The sequence below is a fragment of a genome, unplaced genomic scaffold (assembly GCF_019419815.1).
Source record: "Pyrus x bretschneideri cultivar Hongxiangsu unplaced genomic scaffold, Pyrus_bretschneideri_v1 Contig204, whole genome shotgun sequence".
NCBI classification, from domain to species: Eukaryota; Viridiplantae; Streptophyta; class Magnoliopsida; order Rosales; family Rosaceae; genus Pyrus; species Pyrus x bretschneideri.
The window spans coordinates 284,805-291,918 of NW_025999507.1; the positions used below are offsets into that span (position 1 = coordinate 284,805).

Below are 7,114 nucleotides of genomic sequence, written 5' to 3' on the forward strand. Positions count from 1 at the left end.
TTTCCGCTTCTTCAAGGCCGAGGCCCGACCAAAAGTTAACAGTCGGCGACCTCAGAAGCGAGGGGGCAATGTTTGGGCCCAAAATATTATTGTTGGGCCGAGCAGCAGGATGTGCTCCGCCCAAGGTGATGACAAATACTATGGGCCGAATAATAAATCCCGGGCCAGTTGGCAGGGTCGGCCAAATCCTATCCTAAGTAGTCCGGATAAACAGAAAAGGTCGAGGAAGTCCTGGTGCAACCAGGATTCCCGACCAGCTAAGAATAAAGCCTCGAAAGGAAGGAAAATTCAGAATCCCAGTAGGAGTAGGTTTGTTCGAGTTAGAGTTGAAATGGGACAAGGACTCCCAATCCGAATCAGAATGCGAATTGGTCTCAAGGAATGGGGTGCTATAAATACAAGAAATCATGCAACAGAAAAGCCCCTTCAAAAATCAGCATACAATTGCCCTGCGCAAAACCTCTCAAACATCTTGAGATTTTTCCTTTTCTTTTTCTGCCGACACACCTTCAGTTTGGATAAACAGCATTGTGAAGGCACCCGGCGAGCATCTTCAGTTTGGATAAACAACACTGCTGCCACAGAATCAGCCGACCGAGAAGCACCTTCAGTTTGGATAAACAGCACTGCGTCGAGGTCGACCGGTTACCTATCTAAGTCTCGGCCGAGAAGGGTTTTCGAACCTTTGTTGGCAGAGGTCACCTTGCTAGCCTTCTCGGCATAGTCAGGTGTTACGAATTGCATTGCTCGGCGTACTGGACGCCGAGTGATTTTATGATTGGATACTCGCAAGTAAGTTTCAGGGTTCGGCATTCCGACGGCCGAACTACGTTTACCATCAAGACATACATCACATTCGAGTACCTGTGCCCATATAGTTTGGTCTCGATTCCGCGTGCTTATACTCTTACGAATATAATCACAGTGACCGAATCAGGCTCCAACGATTTGTGAACTCCGCAGAATTAGTAGCCTTGTCTTCAGGCTAGAGAACCCAGAGACGGAGAACGTTCCTTCCTCGGTCGCAATCGCAAGATGGAGAAGTCAACGACGCGCTCAACGCGACATCAACGAATTTTACTCCTCGGCCAAGCTCGGCCGACGAGTTGGCACGCCCCGCATTCAACCGAAGGACGTAGTTAGCTTGCTAGTTACTCGGCCTACGCGCCATGTAGGTTTTGTAATTTTTAGAGTCAACAGTAACACATTTAGATTCTTGGGTTCAAATTTTGGAAAAATAATCATTGATACATGAAAAAAATGTCGGAAAAATATGTTGAAAAGAAGATGAGTTGTTCATATTATTTGATTTGATAAAGTTTGGTAATACTCACTGGTCCACTTTGATGCTAGAGAGTGGTTGGCCATTTGGCTTGAACAGCAGAACATATGCGCTTCTGTGTAAATACAATACCAAAACAAAAAATGAACAAAAACTCTTTGAAAATTAACATCTCTTATTCCATACAATATATACAATATATATGAATAAATTGCTTACGGGTCTGACTTCAATATAACCCCACTCCTCTTCATCCATCTAGAATCCCAGCAGCTGCTACTGTTGTAGTTCCTGCAGCTGCTACTGCTATATTGAAATTGACTACCTTATATAGTTGATTTCACATTCTTACACACGACAAACCAAAAAACATCCAAAACATATCAATAATCTAAAAAAAGGCCAATTTAATACATATTCTCAAACAAGTGGTAAGCACTGATAACAGAAAAAATGAACAACCACTGTGAAAAATACACCCGAAGAGTTAGTGAAATTAGATATAGAACATGTAATCATTTATAAAACAACATGAATAAATAAAGGAAAACTTAACAACTCACCCTCACCGAAATCAATCAAACACTATAAATCTGCAATTAACAAAACAAACAGCAAAAATTCATAAAATCAAACATGCAAAAAAAATAAATAAATTAAAAAAATAAAATAAAATCAAACATGCAACAATATAAATCTATTAAACAGAAGTTAAGATAACATTAATGAATTTGACCTACTATTTTACTATATTCGATTTTTGGAATTTTGAGTGAATGAATGGCAAAAGAACATATAACAAAATAACAGAAGCGTACCCCATTAGAGGAAGCCGCCCAACCAACCGGCCAGAAACATCAGCAAAGGTACAGAGCCCCGTTGCACTGAAGAATCAGAAGACCAAATCACTATATGAGCAACCCATATGAGAGGTAGAGAGAAGCGGAAAAACAAAAGGAAAAAGTGAGGAGAGAATGCAATGAAAACAAAAGAAAAAGCATTAAGGCCTCTGAATAGAATAGTTCTCGATGATCAACACGTGGAAGACAGAGGCTGAAAAATCAGAGCAAAACCAAAAAATAAAACAATCAGCCTCTGAACAGAACCCCGCACAATGATCAACACGTGGAAGACAGAGGCCCAAAAAGCGGAGTATAACCAAAAATTAAAACAATCAGAGGCCAAGCAACAACATTTGTGGGACAGAGAGAGAAAAAATAATAATTAAAAAATTAATGGCGGGACAAACAAATTATTTAAAATATGGGAGTTAAATCAGGCCAAATGGTTTGTGGCACAGCAATCACTAAAAAATTATAAAAACCAAGAGAAAAGCACAGAAACAGAGAGAGTTACGAAAGTGTTGCAAATCATGCTATGATTAAATAGTAGTTTATTTGCCAATTTTATAATTTTTAAAACAAAATTAAATGGCGCTCTAAGACGGATCAGATTTATGTAAATTGGTAAACTTAGTTTTGATTATCTGGAGTAAAAATAATCATTTCCGTCTTTTCTCTTTAGAGGAATTAACTATTATCAATTTATATAGATACCTTCTTCTTCTAACTTATTGTGAATACATGGCTTATTATTTGTTTGTCTAGTGAAAGGTTTAAGGCCAATATTCAAAAGTATAAACAGACATCCTTTCACTAATGATAAATCCTGCCCATATTTTGTAAATCTGTGAAAGAACATATTAGATTAAAATATGTGGAGTGGGTATATCTCTAGTGCAAATGTCTACTTTTATACTTTTATCTCTAGTGAAAAGAAGCTAGTTTATATATATATATATATATATATATATATATTAGTAATAGCTAATTCGCCTAAAGAGAAAGCCTAGTAAAAATTGTAATTAAATGTAGAACGTCAATAAAACAAAGTTAACAAAGTACTAATTAATTTTACATACCTTTGAATATTTGTGTCTTCATTGCTTGAAAATGTATTTGTCAACGTTGTAAATCCCTTGCTGAATTAGCTTTTTTTTTTTCCTAAAATTGTAAAACAAAGTGTTAAAAAAAGATTGTATGGCACTTAATAAATAATATATAATAATTAGTTGAGATGGAATAATATATAATAATTAGTTGAGATGGATGGAAAAATGGAGTCATACATAGGATGAAACAGCAAAAACTAAATTTGAATATAGGAAATAAAAAAACAATTTGTAATTCATTATCATGCATTGTTATCTATTTTATGCTAAACATAAAAGATAATGTCTATTAGTAAGAGTGAAGCTAGTGTTTTGGAATGGGTGTTCTAGACGCTAAAGAATTGAGAAACTGAGATTAAGAGCAATTCTGATGACGGAATTGAGAATTAATAGGTATGTAATTAAAAAGTTATCTTATTGCTAAGTTTGAATTTGACTAATGATAGGTATATATAATGAAATTTTTTTGCCACAAAATGAAATCTGAACAGAACGCATGTAGTCAAGTGGGAAGCAATGTTAATTTGAAACAAAAAAAAAGAATTCAAATAAAGATGAAATGCCAATTAAAACTTAAATGGAAAAAGGATGAAATAATGCCTCAACATATTATAAATGTTTCTCTAAAACTTAATTGAGAAGATAAAAACAGTGACCCACTTTTTGTTAACTAACATCTCTGCAACAGTTTTAGCATAAAAAAATTTGCCTTGCTGGCTAAATTTTTCAGCTAATCAAATTGCTAAGAAGCATATATATAGCCAATAAATAAGATAAATTGGATATTTCATGTATACTTAATATATTAGAGTATAAAACTTAGACCAAATGAGCGACCTTTAGGCACTTAATCACATCAGGACATTATTTTAACAAAAACAGAAAAATATTGCATGAAATATTTTTTTCTGCGGAAAAAAATAAGGAAACAGGGGAAAGCAAAAGCATTTCCCCCTATACATACTTGCTAAAAGTTACCATAGGAAACCACAACATATAAAAAAATTTACAACATATTGATAAAAAAGACCATGTGTCAATACACTTTAGCTAACCATTTTCTGGGCATAAACAGAACCACCACTGACTAAATAATAATGTTCTGCAAAACTAACATAATACTACAACCGTAGAATAAGAATAAGTCACAAAAATACATGACAATAACAGAAAGTAGAAAACAAAGAAAATTGAAAGGAAACCAAATAATCTCAACTAATTGAACACCTAATTTCTGTAAATCCAAAACTAATAGCTCCTTATACATAGTTGCCAACTTATTACAATAAACCACAGCAATGCATAAAAAGCTTTACAACACGTTCTAATTAAAATCTAAGGAAAAAAAATGTTAAGTTTTGTCCATTTTAAAATCGAAGAAACAAAACCCACAGATTTAAATAACCATGTGCATCTTACCCTCAAATGTTTCATAAGCACAAAAACTATCTAAGATGTTTTTCTCCCTTTGCAAATGCAACCTACAAAACAAATCAAGCAAAAAATTAAAAAAAATAAAAAACGAAAGGGTAATTAACAAAGCTCAAAAACCCTAGCACAAAAATGTCATAAACAGGATAAAAATGGCCAGCAAGTCTAACTACGACAGATAACAGTGTAAATGTTACTAATATAACTTGTCACACATAATAAACAACACTATTAAACTGGAATATTAATCCAGCAGATTTATATACCATTATAAATGATATCAAAATGAGCTGCAATACAAAGCAGTGAAGATTTATACCCACCAGATCCTTCTCACAGTCCAAAATCCAAATAAAGACTTCAAATCCATAAAATTACAATGAAATTAATACCATAATGTACCAAACAACTGTAAAAAATAAAATGCACCAAAGGCAAACATGAATTCAACAGGCCAAATAAGCAAAAAGATTCATACCTCAATTGAATTTTGAACTTGATTCTCTCGCCAAAAAATCTTAATCTACAAAACCAAATTAGTTTTATTAATAATAAAGTAACACGATAATGCATCAAACAACATTAAAAAATAAAATCTAGTAAAGGTAAAGATAAATTCAACAATCTAAATAAGCGCAAGCATTGATATCTGAACTGAATTTGCAGGTTAATTTTGTCGTTTAAAAATTCTGATCTACAAAACCAAATTAGTTCTATATTAACACCGATAAGTTAAGAATTGATATGAAAAACAAATCTATAATTGAGGCCTTAAAATATATTATAAGATCAATTAATACAAAGAAAGAATCAATACCACACTCACAACCTTATATTTTCACCAGTACATATGCATATTGCTCCAGGTTGTTAAATCAGATCTTAAAGACCATGTTCCTAACACCAGAACTAACGACTTGAGATTCATATGAATTATAGCCAAGCCAAACCAAACCATTTAGGTTGTCAATAATGCCCAAATAAGCAGTTTAGCTTGGTTTCTTGAGAAGATCAGGTTAGTCAGGTTGCTGAAGAAACAACTACACACCAATTCTCAAACTGCACAGCTACTAAATTACAATAGTATTGTATCGATGACTGAAAATGATCTCTAGAGCATCTAGGTACCCAGGCTTTCAATTAAAAAACTTATCCAATTGAATTCAATTAAAAAAAATGATCTCTCAGATGAGTTATGACAGAAAACATACCAAAGGCAGTGGAAGCAGTACGTCGATGTCAGACATGAAACTTAGCTGATTCAACTAAGCGGGCCTGCTAACCAGAATGCTCAGACCTGGATCATATTTAAAAAGAAACCCATAAATCATCATGATCTCAATTAAATATAATCAAGATAAGAACAACATAACAGCCACAGATCACATAATCGAAAAGAAATTTCGCAAGTCATCCACAATAATCAAAAGCTAAATTAAACCCAAAAATTAATCATGATCATCCATTTGTATTGCTGGAAATGTTTAGCCCTTAATTAAAACACCAAAATAAAAAATTCCTCACTCACAGTACAAAACCGAAACATACAAAGCAAAACCCAAAAATTAATCATCATTATTCCTCTTTTTTTTTCATTTTTTTTTTTTATTTTGAGGGAAAAATCGAAGCACAAACAATCAAAAAACCCAAATAAAAAAAAAAAAACAACAAAGAGATAAATTATATACTTGACCCAGAAAAAGCTAGGAAGAATAAAACCCTAAAACTCAAAGAAAAATGTTTCCTGCAACCAAAATACAAAATTAGAGATAACAACAAGACGTAGAGCGCGAAAAAACAAAGAAAACGCTGGGCCAAAAAGCCAAATAGCCCAAATTCACAACAATCAATCATAAAATTCTCTTCCTAACCAAACAGAAAATAAACCAACACATGAATCAACATACCTGAACGGGAGCGATTCATTTGTGCAAAACAGGGGAAAAAACGCCAAACACCTTCGAGAAGATCCGATCGGAACCGAAATCAAAAGACAGACGGGAAAACTAAAGAGAAACGGAACGACAGAAAGAAAACAGAAGAGGAAAAGAAAAAGTCGAAGATGCTTCCGGCATCTTTACTATAAAACACAACGTGGCCAAAGCTCAACCAAAAACACCAAAAAGCACCTTTCAAATGAGAGCAACAGCTGCAAACAAAAATGAAAGAGGGGCAAAATAGACAATTTACTGCACAATCCCACCAAAGTCCAAAAACCATAAATAAAATAAGGGATAAAACCGGATGGGCACTGTTAATGAACAGTACCCATCCGTTGAGCTTTAGTATATATAAAATAAAATGTTGAGGTTCTATCCCAAACCAATTAGAAATGAGAAGTTTCTTGAAAGTCGTTGCAAGGTTTATTAAATCTCCGATGTAGGACTCTCCCTTTCACATCCACACAAGCGAAAATTAGAATATTATTTGGCCACTAAGTACATGAGCTT

At 33.8% G+C, this 7,114-nt stretch overlaps 1 long non-coding RNA gene across 1 annotated transcript; it reads right to left on the reverse strand.

Annotated features, from left to right (window-relative positions):
• Window positions 1–1,199: 1,199 nt before the first annotated feature.
• On the reverse strand, window positions 1,200–6,861 carry LOC103935233. Its single transcript, XR_007258422.1, has 7 exons — window positions 6,572–6,861; window positions 5,876–5,961; window positions 5,143–5,187; window positions 4,653–4,714; window positions 3,204–3,285; window positions 1,502–2,166; window positions 1,200–1,397 (listed from the first exon to the last, which is right to left on the reverse strand). It is a non-coding gene; the product is annotated as an uncharacterized LOC103935233 (long non-coding RNA).
• Between the last annotated feature and the right edge of the window lie 253 nt (window positions 6,862–7,114).